Source organism: Aquarana catesbeiana, linkage group LG11 (assembly GCF_042186555.1).
Source record: "Aquarana catesbeiana isolate 2022-GZ linkage group LG11, ASM4218655v1, whole genome shotgun sequence".
Classification (NCBI taxonomy): Eukaryota; Metazoa; Chordata; class Amphibia; order Anura; family Ranidae; genus Aquarana; species Aquarana catesbeiana.
In genome coordinates, this window is record NC_133334.1 from 6561082 (window position 1) to 6578253 (window position 17172).

Genomic DNA, 17172 nt, shown 5'->3' on the forward strand with positions numbered 1-17172 from the left:
CAACCTTAGCCCTGAACCTAATATTCAAATTAACCCTTAACCCAAATGTTTAATCCATTGATTAATCCTCTAAATCCTAATTCTGATCTTAACCTTTAACCTTATCTTGACCTAAATGAACATCTGCAGAACCATAATTAGCTTTCCGGGCATCAGAGTTGTCATTGCTGAAGCTTCTTCTCTTGTGCTGAGATCTACTAACACCTAGCACCAAGGAAACCTAAATCACACTTATCAGAGCTCATCGGTGACAAGACCAGATTTTACAACCAGAATGTTGTATATTGGCCTTCCCATCTCCAGGATTGTTATCTTTTGGAAGTCACAGTTCCCTCAGGTGTAATAGTTTCTAAATGAGGAATGTTATGGAGAGAACCACAATTCTGTCTCCACATTTTACCTATATTCCCTCTAAATTACAAAAGTTTAACATTGAACTTGATAATAGGGAGGAGCAAGGTTGAAAAAAAATAGATAAAAGTGTAAAAAAAGAGAAAGAAAAAAAAAAACACAACGGAAAACTGTATTAAAAATAATTCAGTCACATGGATTGTCAATTTGTCCTACAAGAAGGTGCAAAACCACTTTGGATGGTATCTTTGTACCCCTTGCAGACCACCCCCCTTCAATCCTTGTATGATTGGGGATAAAGTTTCAGGGTTGTGTTGTCACATGACTGAAGGTAACGATCACGTTTGTCACCTGTGCACCCTTCCCTTCCATGGAACATACTTCGCCTTAAACCCTCAACTTCTCTCCAACCTCGTCTCTTCCAACCAGAAAATCTCTTTAGCTTTATCCGTTGGCGCCGGGGTTAGAACTCGGCAAGGCTTCGCTCTATAAAAGTAAACTAATCGTGTTGTTGCCGCTCATACGCATTGGCATAAAGCTTGTGTGACAGCTTTACAAGGCATCGTAATAAGTCAAATATTTCCACATAAAGATTACTCTACCCAAAAAAGATAAAAAATTATTCTGCAAATGCCGTTTTTATGGAGGACGGGATAAACAAGTGCATGGCCGTGATTTCTCTGCCATAACATTACAAAGTCAAAAGTCAAAAGTTTTGGTTCCTTTTTTTTGGCAATCTTTTCAGTAATATAAAGAAGAAGGTTTGTTGATGCAATAAGAGGAGGAAGAGGCTTAATATTTCCTCCAAAATTTCAATTTTTTAGCTGATTTCTTGAATTTCAAGAAAAGTTTTCGGATTAAATTATGTGAACTTGACATCAAGTCACTGACACATCCACATTGTCATCTTTGTTCCACTACTCAGCCTGTCATTTAGATCAGTGGTCTCCAAACTGTGGCCCCGGGGGAGGGGGGTCTATTACTGACATTAACAATGGGGCACTATTCCTGCCACTGTCACCAATGATGGGACACTATTCCTCCCACTGACACCAATGATGGGGCACTATTCCTCCCACTGACACCAATGATGGGCACTATTCCTCCCACTGATGCCAATGATGGGGCACCATTCCCCCCACTGATGCCAATGATGGGGCACTATTCCTCCCACTGACACCTGTGATGGGGCACTATTCCTCCCACTGACACCAGTGATGGGGCACTATTCCTCCCACTGACACCAATGATGGGGCACTATTCCTCCCACTGACACCAATGATGGGGCACTATTCCTCCCACTGACACCAATGATGGGGCACTATTCCTCCCACTGACACCAATGATGGGGCACTATTCCTCCCACTGACACCAATGATGGGGCACTATTCCTGCCACTGTCACCAATGATGGGACACTATTCCTCCCACTGACACCAATGATGGGGCACTATTCCTCCCACTGACACCAATGATGGGGCACTATTCCTCCCACTGACACCAATGATGGGCACTATTCCTCCCACTGATGCCAATGATGGGGCACTATTCCTCCCGCTGACACCAGTGATGGGGCATTTTCCTCCCACTGACACAGATGATGGGGCATGATTCCTCCCACTGACACCAATGATGGGGCACTATTCCTCTCCCTAGTACCAAAGCTGCATTGTTTACTCCCACTGACACCAGGACAATTTCTACTCCCAAAGGCCACAGTCTGGCCTCCCTAAAATTTAAAGGAAAGTAAACCCCCCACCTCTGATTTTTATCAACCACGCAGGTCACAAGCCTCTGCTTCACAGGGCTGCTGTTGGAAATCACGGGGCACCCACCCCCTGGGGTGCAGCAAAACTGTGGCACTGTCTTTACCCCCTATGCCCAAAAATAAAAATAAAAAATAGTCTCACTTCCTGGGCCCCTCTGTTGACCTGATGGGGCCCGGGAAATGTAATTTAAGCCCTGGTAAACAAGTAAGAGAGGGGATGTGGTCTAGTAAAATCTATTTATTCATTTAGGGAGAAATAAACAATAGAGTTGCCCTGGGCCCCCCTGTTTGGCTGATGAGGTCTGGGCCCACTACAACAGGACCGGTTGTACTTCCTTATCAGGAGCCCTGAACATACTCAAGAATGTCAAATGGTGAAATGTTCAGTGGGTGACTTCACTGGTGACCATTGAATTTGGCTCCTGATTAATATTATACAGAACTGATATAGCGCCAACAGTTTGCACAGCACTTTACAACATGAGGGCAGACAGTACAGCTACCATATAATTCAATACGGGACGAAATCAGATGGTCCTTCTCATTAGAGCTTGCAGGAGGTACAACTTACACTGACTTAACCGATGTGCATTTTTTCGCAACATTACCTTATGTACTACCCCCATGCCAGGGATTGGCAAACACCCTTTTTAGAGCAATTCAATGGGCAATAGCCCTGAACTGGCATTCTCTCTGGTGGAGATTTTCTTAAAACTGCAACGTGAAAAATCTGGAGCATCTCTGCATAGAAACCAATCAGCTTCCAGGTTTCTTAGCCAAAGCTTATTTGAACAAACTGAAGATAGAAGCTGATTGGCTACCATGCACAGCTGCACCAGATTCTAAGCCCAATTTATAGGACTTTAATACAAGGATAAGGATCTTTATTTTTAGTCAGGTGACTATATTAGAGTGGTACTAAACCACCAGCTTTTAAAAAAATAAATAATAAAAAATAAATAAATAAATAAAAGCCTTCAAGGCAAAGTTATAATGTGCTAGTATGCATTGCATACTAGCACAATATGCAAAACTTACCCTAAAAAGAAGCCCTCCAGCAGCGCCCCGTCACCGCTCACAGGGCTTCCATCTTCACCCGGTCCTCCTTCCAGGTTGGCGGGCTCCAGTCCTTTGATTGGACGAGCAGTGATGACATCACTGGGGGGCCACGGTTCGTGGCACAGGACTCTGAAGTAATGGCACGGTTATGCCGTTCCCCGTTCCTACACAGTACATGCACCAGTGACGCCACCAGTTTTCTAAATGGTGCACGTTTCGGAGATCTTTACTGTACCTATAGGCAAGCCTTATTCTAGGCCAGTGGTGGCTGGTGCTATATTTTTTGGGGGGGCAAACAATGCGCCCCGAGCCCACCCTTTTTTTTAAGAATTAGAGCCTCGGGCTCTAATCATGTGCTTCTAAAAACACAAAAAACACTGGAATCCAAGCGTCCAGCGCCCCGCATGTAGATTAGGGGCCGGGCGCATGGATTAGGGGGGGCGGCGGCACTTTTATAGGTGTACCTATAGGTAAATATCAACCGTGGCAGTTTACTCCCACTTTAAACCGGAGGTCCGCCCACTCATGGAAAAAATTAAAAGCCAGCAGGTACAGCAGCATTTTAATAATCAAACACTTACCTGTCCTGGAGTCCAGCGATGTCGGCACCGCAGCTGATGTTTCCATCAGGTGTCGGGTGAATGCCGCTGCCTTTGCTGGTAAGGTAAACCCGGCAGTGTAGCATTGCGGCTTTACGCCGGGTCCCTACTGCGCATGCGCCAGGCACCGCTGCACTCTAGTACTGGACCGGCGGCGGGGGAAGGAGGAGGGGGGAGGAGGAGGAGGAGGAGGGAGCCAAGCTGCTGATGTAATTCGCCACGGCCTGGTCTCCCGGAAGTGGGGACGGGTACCTGTGAAAGACAGGTATCTGCTACCCCCCCAAAAGGTGCCAAATGTGGCACCGGGGGGACACAAATGAGCGAAAGCTCCGATTTTGGGTGGAACTCCGCTTTAAATCTCATTCGCCTCAACTGAAAATAATTGTCACTTTATAGAAGTTAGAATCTTCATCCTTGCACATAGGTGTGAGCAGTCTATTGCATTAGAGTGTGCACCCCAAAGCTTAAACACACTTCCGTGTGTGTGTATATGTATATATATATTAGGGATGGGCGAACGGTTCAGCCCGAGCATAAGTTCGGGCCGAACTTTGGTTGTTCGGATGTTCTGTGATATGAGGTGTTCGGGGCAAATTCGAAAGCCACCGGAACACCGTTAAAGTCTATGGGACATGAACATGAATAATCCAAAGTGCTAATTTTAAAGGCTTATATGCAAGTAATTGTCATAAAAAGTGTTTGGGGACCCGGGTCCTGCCCCAGGGGACATGGATCAATGCAAAAAAAAGTTTTAAAAACGGCAGTTTTTTCGGGAGCAGTGATTTTTTTTAATGCCTAAAGTGAAACAATAAAATATCGTGCCTGGGGGGTGTCTATAGTATGCCTGTAAAGTGGCGCATTTTTCCCGTGTTTAGAACAATACCACAGCAAAATGACATTTCTAAAGGAAAAATTGTCATGTAAAACTGATCGCGGCTGTAATAAATTGTCGGGTCTCAGCAATATAGATAAAGCTCATTGAAAAAAAAAGAGCATGGGATCCCCCCCCCCCCCCGTCCATTGCCAGGCCCTTTGGGTCTGGTATAAATATTAAGGGGAAATCCGAACCAAAATTTAAAAAAAAATTGCATGGGGGTCCCCCTAAAATCCATACCAGGCCCTTCAGGTCTGATATGGAAATTTAGAGGAACCCTGCGCCAAAAAAAAAAAAAAAATTGCGTGGGGTTCCCCCCAAAATCCATACCAGACCCTTATCCGAGCATGCAACCTGGCAGGCCACAGGAAAAGAGGGGGGGACAAGAGAGCGCCCCCCCCTCCTGAACTGTACCAGGCCACATGCCCTCAACATGTGGATGGTGCTTTGGGGTCTGACCCCAAAGCACCTTGTCCCCATGTTGACGGGGACAAGGGCCCCATCCCCACAACCCTTGACCGGTGGTTGTGGGGGTCTGCGGGCGGGGGGGCTTATCGGAATCCAGAAGCTTCCTTTAACAAGGGGACTCCCAGATCCCAGCCCCCCCTATGTGAATTGATAATGGGGTTACCATTACCATTGTACCCCTACCATTTCACAAAAAAAAAGTGTCAAAAATGGTAAAAAAGACAAGAGAAAGTCCTTTATTAAAAAATAAAAAAATAAAAAATGTCCAGCGATGTAAATTATTCATGCTGTCCGACGGACCGAAAAAAAAAGCTGCAACCGTTCCGCCTCTATGGGAGGTTCCCGCCAACTGACGCTGCTTCTCACTGTGTTTATTCACAAAAGAAAGGGGCCAGTAAATGACATAGGGACCCAGGCAGCAGGGGGGGGGGGGAAATCTGCACCACATGGGGTGTTTAGGGTGTGCCCAGGCACACCTGGCACATCCTGTGTGCCTGCCTATGTTCCGTGTGTGTTAGCTGAAAATAACTGTCACTTTATAGAAGTTAGAATCCTCATCCTTGCGTGTTAGCTTTGTAAATCGAGCAAAAAAAAAATAAAAAAGGAAACAAAGCCTGAAACTGAAGCCTCCATTAGAGATCTCTGTACTGCACAATTTAATAAAGACTCGCGCAGCCAACAAGGGAACGTCTTCTGCTTGCAAAACTTTTACAACTGGAAGGCCGAGAGTCATTTCCTGGCTTTTGTCTTGATGGACAATAACCCGGCTGATTATCTAGGAGACTTCTTTGTGTTCCTTCTCTGTTTCTCAAACTTCCAGTCTGTGTCTGGGTGGCGCCCGACCCCTTTTATACCGCGGCGTATACAATAAATATACGTTTAGTCAAAGGAACCTTTTTTTAAAAAAAAAGAGAAAAACTTTAAAGACTCGGTAACCCGCCGGTGCAAAAAAAAATGCACTTTGCAGCATCAACACAACTCCCGCTTTGAGTCCTCCAAGTGGAGTAAAGCTGAGAGGAGCGGGGAAGGTGCCGGAACGGTGACCCGTCACATCTCAGTCTTTTGCTCTCGACTTGCCTTTGCCTGCTGAAGACGGCTCCCCGCTGCTTTCCTGACAATCATCGCGGAAACGCGCTCACTACCACGGAGCCCCCAGCAAAAAAAAAAAAAAAAGATGCTGAAAATGTCACCGATGCTGACAAGATTAAAGACATCTTTAAGCATAAAAAGTATTGATCAGTCGAGGCCCCGCGATCTTTTTTTTAAACTCAATTCATCACAGCGTAAATGAAAAGTAGAGCGCTTTAAAAGAGAATCTTCAATTATGACACAGAGTCTCCGAGAGCGGAACATTGCCGGCGAGAGCGCAAAATACGGCAAGGCGAGGAAGGTTAGCCGGGTAGGATCGGGTTCTGCCGAATGTAGGAACTCGATAATTGCCGGCGAGAGCCGACCGGCACAAAGATAGATAAAATCGGCAAGATTAGCCCGGGGAGAGCCGGGTTCTGCTTGTTGACCGCAAAAAAAACGTGACTTCTCTGGTTTTCATGGCATTGCGTAGAACTTAAAAAAATGGACATGGGGGGTAGAAGGCCCGCCTTGGTTCATTGGTCGGGGGGCTTCAGGTAACCACTTTAAGGCTTTTTCTGGCACTTTTCGTTATTCAAGTTTAAATCCGTACTTTTTGCTAGAAAATTACTTATAACCCCCAAACATTCTACATTTTTTTTTTTTTTTTAGCAATGACCCTAGAGAATAAAATGGCGATTGTTACAATTTTTTATGCCATTTGCTCAGCGGCTTTTCAAAAAAAATACACTTTAATGAATTAAAAAAAAAAAAAAACACACTCTATATAACCCAATTTTGTTGTAAAATATAAAAGATGATGTTACGCTGGCTAAATAGATACCAAACATGTCACTCTTTCAAATTGTGCACGCTCGTGGAATGGCGTCAAACTACAGTACTTAAGGTGGAACTGCAGTGTGCTCACATCATTTGTAATAAAAAACATCTTTGCCATTCTGAAGCTTCCCTCCGACCACTTTGCATATTATTTTATACATACTGTGATTCTGTACTTGCCAAATATGCTGCAGAGATCTCCCTCCACTGAGTCTGGCTGCAGCCATTTTAACTGTGGGCAGCTGAAGCTGCTGCCTGTTCACTTCCTGGATTAAAACAGAGGCACAGCTCCAGCTCTGCAGCTCTCATTGGCCCTCCTATGACTCATCCCTCCTCCCTTCCTGGTAAACTCTCACGAGAGTGAGAGAGAGAGCTGTGCATGATGTCATAAGCCTAGGCTAATGACCAGACAGGAAACAGGAAGTGGGCTGTATAAGGGATTTACTGGCAGGAAAAAAAGTTTTACTATCCAAATTTAAAACAACAACAAGATTTAATAGATGGAAAGTTGAAAAAACGACTGACGGTCCGCTTGAAAAATCTCCATAGGCGACGCTTTAAATGCCGTTACTGGTTACCAGTTTAGAGTTACAGAGGGGGTCTAGTGCTAGAATTATCGCTCTCACTCTGACGTTCACGGTGATATCTTACATGTGTGGTGCGAACACCTTTACATATGCGTGCACGACTTGCGTATGCGTACGCTTCTGCGCACGAGCACTGAGGGATTGGGGCACTTTAAAAATTTTCTCTTCTTTTTCTTATTTATTTTACTTTTTTATTTATTTATTTTTTTTACACTGTCCCTTTGAATTTTCTTTTTTTTATCACTTTTATTCATATAACAAGGAAAGTAAACATTCCTTGATGAAAGGTCCTCTATGGAGAGATCTGGGGTTTATAAGTCAATGATCGCTGCCATTACTAGTAAAAAGTAAATACATTTTAAAAAATGCCATAAAAACATCCCGTAGTTTGTAGACGCGATAACTTTTGCGCAAACCAATCAATATACGCTTATTGAGATTTTTTTTTTTTTTTTTACCAAAAACATGTAGCAGAATATATATTGGTCTAAATTGATGAAAAAAAAAAATTTGATTTTTTTTTTACTTATTTTTATTGGATGTTTTATAGCAGAAAGTAAAAAAATATTATTTTTTTTCCCTTCGAAATTGTCGCTCTTTTTTTGTTCATAGTGCAAAAAATAAAAACCGCAGAGGTGATCAAATACCACCAAACGAAGGCTCTATTTGTGGGAAAAAAAGGACATCCATTTTAATTGTGTACAGCGTCACACAACCGCGCAATTGTCAGTATTAGTGCAGTGCCGTATCCCAAAAAATGGCCTGGTCATTAAGGGGGGTAAAACCTTTTGGGGCTGAAGTAGTTAAAAAAAAATTTGTTTACTTCCACCATGGACTAGAAGTGATGTCATGACGTCACTCCGATCCTCCAAGGCCATAGAGGCGATTTAAGACAATCTACTCTTTGATGGCCTCTGAGACCAGCTGGACGCACCGTCAGGTCATTTCTCGGCCAAGCTGGTGGAAACGGTAAGCCCGAGAAAGACCGGCAAGCAGCAGAGGGGGGGTTACATGTCCAATCCCGCAGCTTCTGAAAACGTTCCAGTGGCTCATGGGCCACTTGGAACACTTTCATGAGAAAGAGCAGCCGCCGGCTGAAAGAAAAAAAAATCTGGGATTATGCTGATATCTTCATCCATAACCCCTGTAAACCACTTTAAAGACGTAATGTATATATATATATATATATATATATATATATATATATATATATACACGTATTGTGGTCTTGAAGTCCTATTAAGCACACAGGCTGAAAACGACACTATGTGCCCTCATCCTTATAAGGCAGAATACACATAGGGAACGGATTTGTAGCCATAGGGAACGGATCTGTAGCCATGGACTTTATAAGGGACATATAGGACAGGGGTCTCCAAACTATGGCCCTCCAGTTGTTCAGGAACTACAATTCCCATCATGCCCAGTCATGTCTGTGTTTGTCAGAGTTTTACAATGCCTCATGGGACGTGTAGTTCCACAACAGCTGGAGGGCCGTAGTTTGGAGATCACTGATATAAAGAAAAGCAAAGACACAGATATAAAAGTTGACATTTTTATTGTTTAACATTAAAATCATGAAGAAGACTCTATGAAAGTCATTAAAAACATGTCTGCCTTTAGGTTCACATAGATGAAATGATTCCAAAAAGAAAAAATGTCAACTCAACGCGTTTCGTATTATCTTCCTCAGGTGTACGTGTGAAAATAATGGATATGACGGAACCCAGTTGCTATTTGGAGTTACAGAGTACAATATTGACTGGAATAAACAAATTGAGTGAGGTATCTTCATTCCCTCGGGTGCAGCATGGGCACCAAACAGGTAGGGGGCCGCCGTTTTCAAAATTGTGCATTATTCAAAACGTAGTATGTGTAGCAAACGCATGTCTCAAATACAATGTCCTAAAAAAAATAAAAAAAAAATTGGCAGCATACAGGTAAATGTTTGTTCACAAACAGAAAGGGAAAACTATGAGGGGATTATGGATATGGTCAGGAATAGCAGGTCTTTTAATCGTCCATCATAAGTGAATGAAGGTACAAGTTCGAAACTGTATCAGAATCATCCAGGTCCAGCAGCATCACAATCTCTGGTTTTCTCTATACGTCCCTCAAAAAGTCCATGGCTACGCATCAGTCCTCTATGTGCATCAAGTCAATCCTAGGGGGTTGTAGAAAAACTAAACTGATAGCTAGATGCAGTGCTGGGACAAGGTCATCCCAGAAGGGGGCGGCCCGTCCATTGTGGGCACACGGGCACCGCCCCCCTCCCTATCCATGCACCCGGCCACTTTTAGGATACCGGGTGCATGAATTTCTTTGGCGGGGATGGGTGGGGGGGCTGGTTTTCAAAGCACCTGATTAAAGCCAGAGGCTCCAATAGGCTTCAAAATAGGGTGGGCTTGGGGCGCCACAGAGCATTGCATCTGGAGCCCACCACCCAGGTGTGTTTTAACACTGCATGAATATTCGCTGTTGCAACACTGATCTTCCCCCCAGCCAATAGGTAAGTGGGTCGGATACCTGTCACCCGATTGGCTGAAAGGACAGGCGATCCTATTGGACGCCTAGGAGGAGGGGAGGAGATGCATGGCGGAAGTGAGGAGGAGAAGACACAGGGGCCGCTGCCCCATGCCCACCGCAGCCTGATGTTCGCCGATGCCCGGATTCCCGATGTGCCCGCAATCCCCGCCACTGCCCTATGTGCCCACCACCTAAATGGGGTAAGTGCCGGTGGACTGGCAGAGCACGCTGGGGAGGGGGGGCTGTTTGCCGCCACCCCAAACAAAAAACCACCAGCCACCACTGTCATCTAGTACCCAGGGCAAAGATGCCAAACTGTGCCTCCCCTTCCCACCACCCAGCAGTCACTTGTTTGTTAAAATCACTGCCGCCGTCACTCCTTTCAGCTTTGTAACAGAAGGAAGGCACCCCCATCTCTACAGTAAACCACTGTGCCCAGGGCAGCCGCCCCTCCTGCCCACCCCTTGTCCTGGCCCTGGCTAGATGACTTAACTAGCAATACCCTGATGGATACATTGCTAAGCTAACCACAGACATGAGATAGCAAGTGGAAGACTCAACCACCGAAAGGTCTTTGCAATAAAAAAAAAAAAAAGTAATTCCGTAGACATCAATGACCAACCATGTTCATGGTAGAAAATAATACATCCATGAAGAAATCCAGTAAACCCTTTCCAAATTATCCCCCCCCCCCCACGAAAAAAATAAAGAAAAATTATCAGCCGGAGGGTCTTGTGGAAAGGACAGTATGGAGACACAAGAGCCAATCACAATGCAATCCTTGAAGCTTTAAAAACACTCAAATCTGACTCAAGATTCTTCCCCTTCCCGTGAGAATAATAATTGGCTAATAAACCCAAAAATCTTTTTACATTTCTCTTTAGCAATAATCTGTGTTATAAGATCAGCAAGCCGGGGGTGGGGGGTGGGGGGGACACTCAGCCTCTGCTCATTAGAAAGAGTCTAAACATCAAAAAAAATGTGTCTTCAGGTGATTAGAACACAAACAGAACGTTACAATGAAGCCAGACCTTGAATTAGGTCTTAAAGTCACCTGGAGACATTGGAAATAGATTGGTCAATAGCAGATCATTCATTGATCAATAACCAGGGTCAACAACACCACTTTCCGACCAGGCCTTTTCTGGCACTTTTTGCTTAGAGGTTTAAATGAGTATTTTTTGCTAGAAAATGACTTAGAACCCCCAAACATTATATATTTCTTTAGCAGAGACCCTGGAGAATAAAATTTGGCTAGCGTCGCAATTTTTTTATGTGACACAATATTTACGCAGCAGTCATTCAAACACAATAATAAAAAAAATACGCTTTAATGAATTTTGATGAAAATAAATATATATATATAACCCAATTTTTGGGTAAACCAAAAAAGATGACGTTACGCCAAGTAAATAGATACCCAAAATGTCACGCTTTAAAATTGCGCACGCTCGTGGAATGGCAAAAAAACTACCATACTTAAAAATCTCCAACATTTTTACAGGTTGCCAGTTTAGAGTTACAGAAGAGGTCTACTGCTAGAATGTGCTCTAACGATCGTGGCGATACCTCACATGTGTGGTGCAATCACCCTTTACATATGTGTGCGCGACCTACGTATCTGATCGCTTCTGTGCAGAGGAATGGGGGCACTTAAAAAAAAAATTTCAGATTTTTTTCTTTTTTTTTTTTACACTGTCCCTTTAGGTTTTTTTTTTTAATCACTTTTATTCCTGTTACAAGGAATGTAAACATCCTCTGTAATAGAAATAAGGAATGACAGGTCCTCTTTATGGAGAGGTCTATAAGACCCCAAATCTCTGCTTCTACCTTTAAAAACAAAAGATCAAAAAAAAATTTAATCTTTTGCTTTAAAAAAAAAAAAATTTAATTCCGCCCTAGACCGGAAGTGATATCATGATGTCGCTTTGGTCCTCCAAGACCATAGAGGTGATCAGAGACAATCTGGTCTCTGTTCACTTCTATGGTCAGCCGCATAAACCGTCGGACCGTTTCTCAGGCATGCCGGTAAAAATGGTAAGCCCCCTGAGAAACACTGGCGAATGGGGGGGATTTGTCCCCTTCTGCAAAAAAATTGTTTACCTCCGCCCCAGGCCAGAAGTGTCTTTATGATGTCGCTCTGGTCCACCAAGACCAAAGAGGTGATCAGAGACGATCTGGTCAGCCACGAGACCCGTCGGATAAATTGTCAGGCACGCCAATAAAAACGGTAGGCCCGAAAAACCACCGGCAAATAACGGGGGGGGGTGGGGGATCCAGTGGCTAAATAGGTGCTTGAACCACTTTCATGAGAAATAGAATCGGCTGGAAAAAATAAAATGGATAGATTCATCCATAACCCCATTAAACCAACTGTATGTATCGTGGTTGGCAAGTGGTTATTAACACAAACAGAACATTACGATGAAGCTGGACCTCGAATTATGTCCTAAAGTCACCTGGACATATTGGAAATTCATCAGTCAATGGCAGATCGTTGGTTGATCAATAATCAGTGTCAACAACAACGCTATGAATGTTATACCACCAACAGTGACGAGACGTTAAGTCGGGAACATGACCCACCAATGTACCCTACACATAAGAGGTGTTGGAAAGATACCAATGTTACCAATGGCAGATATTGACTTTTGTTGTGCTATTGGCATGGACTTGTATTGGTAAGCTATTAATTGTTCGTCTGGCTTTTTTTTTTTTTTTAAGGCGGTTTTATCTTTGCTGCTAAACGTCCTCAGTGGGGTTGGCAATCTGTGTTTTTCTTTCTGCACATGCGCTTTTTCCAGAAAGATCTTCATTATTGCGGAAGCCCCCCCCCCCATATACATGCAGCACATATATAACTGGATACCAATATTTTATAGGTAAAGTTGATCCAGGGAATATCTGATTGCCTGTTGGGGGGGATCAGGAAGGATTTTTTTCCCTCTGCTGGAGCTAATTGGATCATGCTTTATTGGCTTTTTTCCCCTTCCTCTGGATCAACTGTGGGTATAGGATTTTGTGTATATGGAGGTTTTCTATTTGTGTTTTTTTTTTTTCTGTGTTGGTTAAACTGGATGGACTTGTGTCTTTTTCTCTAGTTGCTTCCATATCTGAGTAACCTTTTCACAATTCCAAAAAATGTGTGAGAAAGAAGACTTGTGTCTTTTTTTCAACCGGATTAACTATGTAACTATATCCAGGAGGATCTAAAATCTACGCAGTCCTTTGGAACGTTTGGAACTGGATACACTACCAAATATTTGCTTCACAAAATATTAAATTTTTTTCCAAAATGTTACAAAAAAAAACAACACACTGTAACAGAAGGCAGTAGTACAGTATATAGAAACAAGCAAAAAAGACGAAAAGTATCCTAGCAAGGGACATCAGCTACAATCAGACATAAAATGGCAAAATAGCCATGTCAAGTGCAGTACACCATCCGATAAAGGAGGATCCTCTTCACTAGCTATAAAGGGTGCCTTGATGGATGATGAAGAAGAACTACCAGCCCGTGCCACTGCCAAAGCAATAGAGGTGGATTGGGATAGGGAGAAATAGGTATACCCATCTCCATGTGAAGGGCTATAGGAGAGTTAGAGACAAGAAATGGTGAGAGGGCTTGCCTTGGAGAAGAACGAAGGAAGAGGGAGAGAGAGGAAACCCTTGTGGTCCAACCAGGGAGGCCACATTCGGCACAACCGATATAATTTAAATAATCAAATATCTAATCATTGTGGCCGGTTGTTTAAACATTCCTATGACTCTTAACAAACCTTGGTCATCGCCATCATAGGGCGATGTGACCACTTCCAGGAGCCACCATGACCTATCTACTCAAGCTGATCAATATACTGTATTGTAGGTGTATTGTAGGTGCCCACTTGCATTAGTGAAGAACAGGGAAGAGTTACTAAGGTCTTCTGATAGAAGGAAAAGCTGGTTTTAGTGAAGACGCTAGCAGGTATTGCTCGTGTCGTGTATGGCCACACCAAGTTGATCCTGACAACTCATCCAAAACCTGGTGGTCCTCTAAAAGGTCACCTACTCTGAAGTAGGAAAAGGTCTTTCCTACTTCAAGAACCTTTTTCCAGTAGTTTCCCCAAGTTCCTTCCATTACCATCATCTTCAGTTTTTAAGTTGACCCTCCCAGTAGCGTTTCGACATCCCACCAGCTGTTTAAATTTGTCGCATTTTGCCGACATCCATTTTTTATGGAGCACTTAAAAAGTGATTGATACAATCAGAGACATTAACAGGTCAATAGTACAAAATACATGTACATATCAGATAGAAAGTAACACTGATTTAAGGCTGTATTTAGGTGTCCAATCTCATCTTCAGAAGGGAACACTTTTTTCGAAACTTGGAAATAAAAGGGTGCAAATTTTATTTATCCAAACCTCTGATCTGTCAGTGAGGTCACTGATGACGCCTATTCATTAGTACACGAGGGAACAGTTTTTAATTTTCAGTAATCAAAATCATTAAACAGAACATTCAAGAAGAAGTCCTTTCACTGATGAAAAGGGGTTTTTGAAGATTGAGCCCATAACCCCCAAATTACTCCAATCTGTGGTTTTCCAAATCTCTTTTACCTTATGAATGTAAAATCAGATTTATTTAAACTTTTTAATTCCTGACCAAATGAGTCTCATAAGAAAACTTTGCTCCTGGCAGTAACTTCTTCTTGCAGGAAGAGTGATCCTTCGAGGAGAACGTATAGCAAGAGTGACCCATTGAGAAGAAGGTATAGCAAGTGACCCATTGAGGAGAACGTATAGCAAGAGTGATCCAATGAGCAGAACGTATAGCAAGAGTGATCCATTGAGGAGAACATATAGCAAGAGTGATCCATTGAGAAGAACATATAGCAAGAGTGATCCACTGAGGAGAAACTATAGGAAGAGTGATCCATTGAGGGGAACATATAGCAAGAGTGATCTATTGAGGGGAACATATAGCAAGAGTGATCCATTGAGGGGAACCTATAGCAAGAGTGATCTATTGAGGGGAACCTATAGCAAGAGTGATCCATTGAGGGGAACCTATATAAAGAGTTATCTATTGAGGGGAACATATAGCAAGAGTGATCCATTGAGGAGAACATATAGCAAGTGTGATCCATTGAGGAGAACATATAGTAAGCGTGATCCATAGAGGAAAACGTATAGCAAGAGTGATCTATTGAGGGGGAATGTATTGCAAGAGTGATCTATTGAGGAGAATGTATAGCAAGAGTGATCTATTGAAGAGAACATATAGTAGCAGTGATCCATTGAGGAGTATGTATGGCAAATGTACATCAGGACACTAGAATTGGGTATTTGGGGTCCCCATTCTGTGATGTATCCTGATCACTGGACCAGTTTGGGTTACTACACCAATGGTGCCTGATAGCCCAAAAAATGACCCACATGGAACCCAGTGTACAGAGAGTTATCATTCATACTACTCAATCATATGTCCTAATAATCTAGAAAGTTGTAAAATTAAAATACCAACCAATAAAATATCATGGTATAAGGACCAGAAGTATATTGAGACTGGTAGTGAAAGGAAGAATGGTCTGTACATGTCAAGGATGGGGACCAGTTTTTAACGGCATTGTCAGTCGTCAATGATTGGGCAACAAACGTTCAGTAACTGGCTCGCCACCCAAATTAATGTAGAACTTTGCCCAAACACCAATCAACCGAACGCTGACAATGAAATCTGCTCTTATGATTTATTGCAGTCATTAATAATTGATATAGCACTGTCGTGCCACATGGCATCGTACAAAGTGTTACCAATAAACAACCACAGATGCGTAAAAAAAAACCTCGAACGACAAGTACGTTCAATTCCAGATGCGCGGCGTAAGATGAAAGCCGGCGACCCTTCTCGTAGCCGAGCTAAGTGTCAGCTCTCCGCGTTTCATGTCATCATTACCCACAACGTTAATTTCCAAGTGCTCTCTCTATCGCCGACGTGGCACGAGGACAGCCGCGGAGTCGCACCTGCAACCCGAAGAGCTCCGGGGGCCTCTCACATCAAACAAGCAAAAAAAAAAAAAAAAATGGGAGCTGTTGGCACTCTTTGGTAATTGCTACCTTTTTAAAGAGCAGATCAATGTCAGACATCTGTCCGGCTATTAGGGAGTAATTGCCGGCCGCAGAAGCATCTTTTGGAGACGGCTGGGGGGGATGGAGAGATTTTTTCGTAAAGTGCCTCGGTCGACACTGATCCTACTCTGCAATTCTTTTATTTCAGCTGGCACGGTCTCTAAGCGGCGAGGCACATTTGTTTTTACCAGCTGCCGCGAGTGAGACCCGGTGACCAGTCAAGGCTCATGCTCAGATTTTAACCCTTTAGCTGCCTGCAAGTTGCTTATTCTCTAGCCACATCCGTCAGTCTATAGCCCACACAGATAAAAATATTCCTTTTTTTTTTTTTTTGCATAGCTGTCTTATCCTGCCTTCAGCATTTAAAGAATTTTAAATGGACATCATTATTGCGGAATTACCTGGACAACGTTGTTGCAGAATTGACTAGACAACGTTGTTGCAGAATTACCTGGACAACATTGTTTCAGAATTACCTGGACAACGTTGTTTCAGAATTACCTGGACAACGTTGTTGGAGAATTACCTGGACAACGTTGTTGGAGAATTACCTGGACAACGTTGTTGGAGAATTACCTGGACAACGTTGTTGAAGAATTGACTAGACAACGTTGTTGGAGAATTACCTGGACAACGTTGTTGGAGAATTACCTGGACAACGTTGTTGGAGAATTACCTGGACAACGTTGTTGAAGAATTGACTAGACAACTTTGTTGCAGAATTGACTAGACAACGTTGTTGGAGATTTACCTGGACAACGTTGTTGCAGAATTGACTAGACAACGTTGTTGGAGAATTACCTGGACAACGTTGTTGGAGAATTACCTGAACAACATTGTTTCTTCCTGCTACATCCCAAGCAGGAGTACAATGTGTCAAACCCTCCAAACTTGTCCCTCGTTAGTGTTCCTCCGAAACCATA

At 43.2% G+C, this 17172-nt stretch overlaps 1 protein-coding gene across 1 annotated transcript in view; it reads right to left on the reverse strand.

Moving 5' to 3' along the window:
• The window catches only part of LMO1 (LIM domain only 1), a 179441-nt gene that overhangs the window by 161074 nt on the left and 1195 nt on the right, over nt 1–17172 (reverse strand). The gene's annotated exons all lie outside the window — the stretch shown is intronic.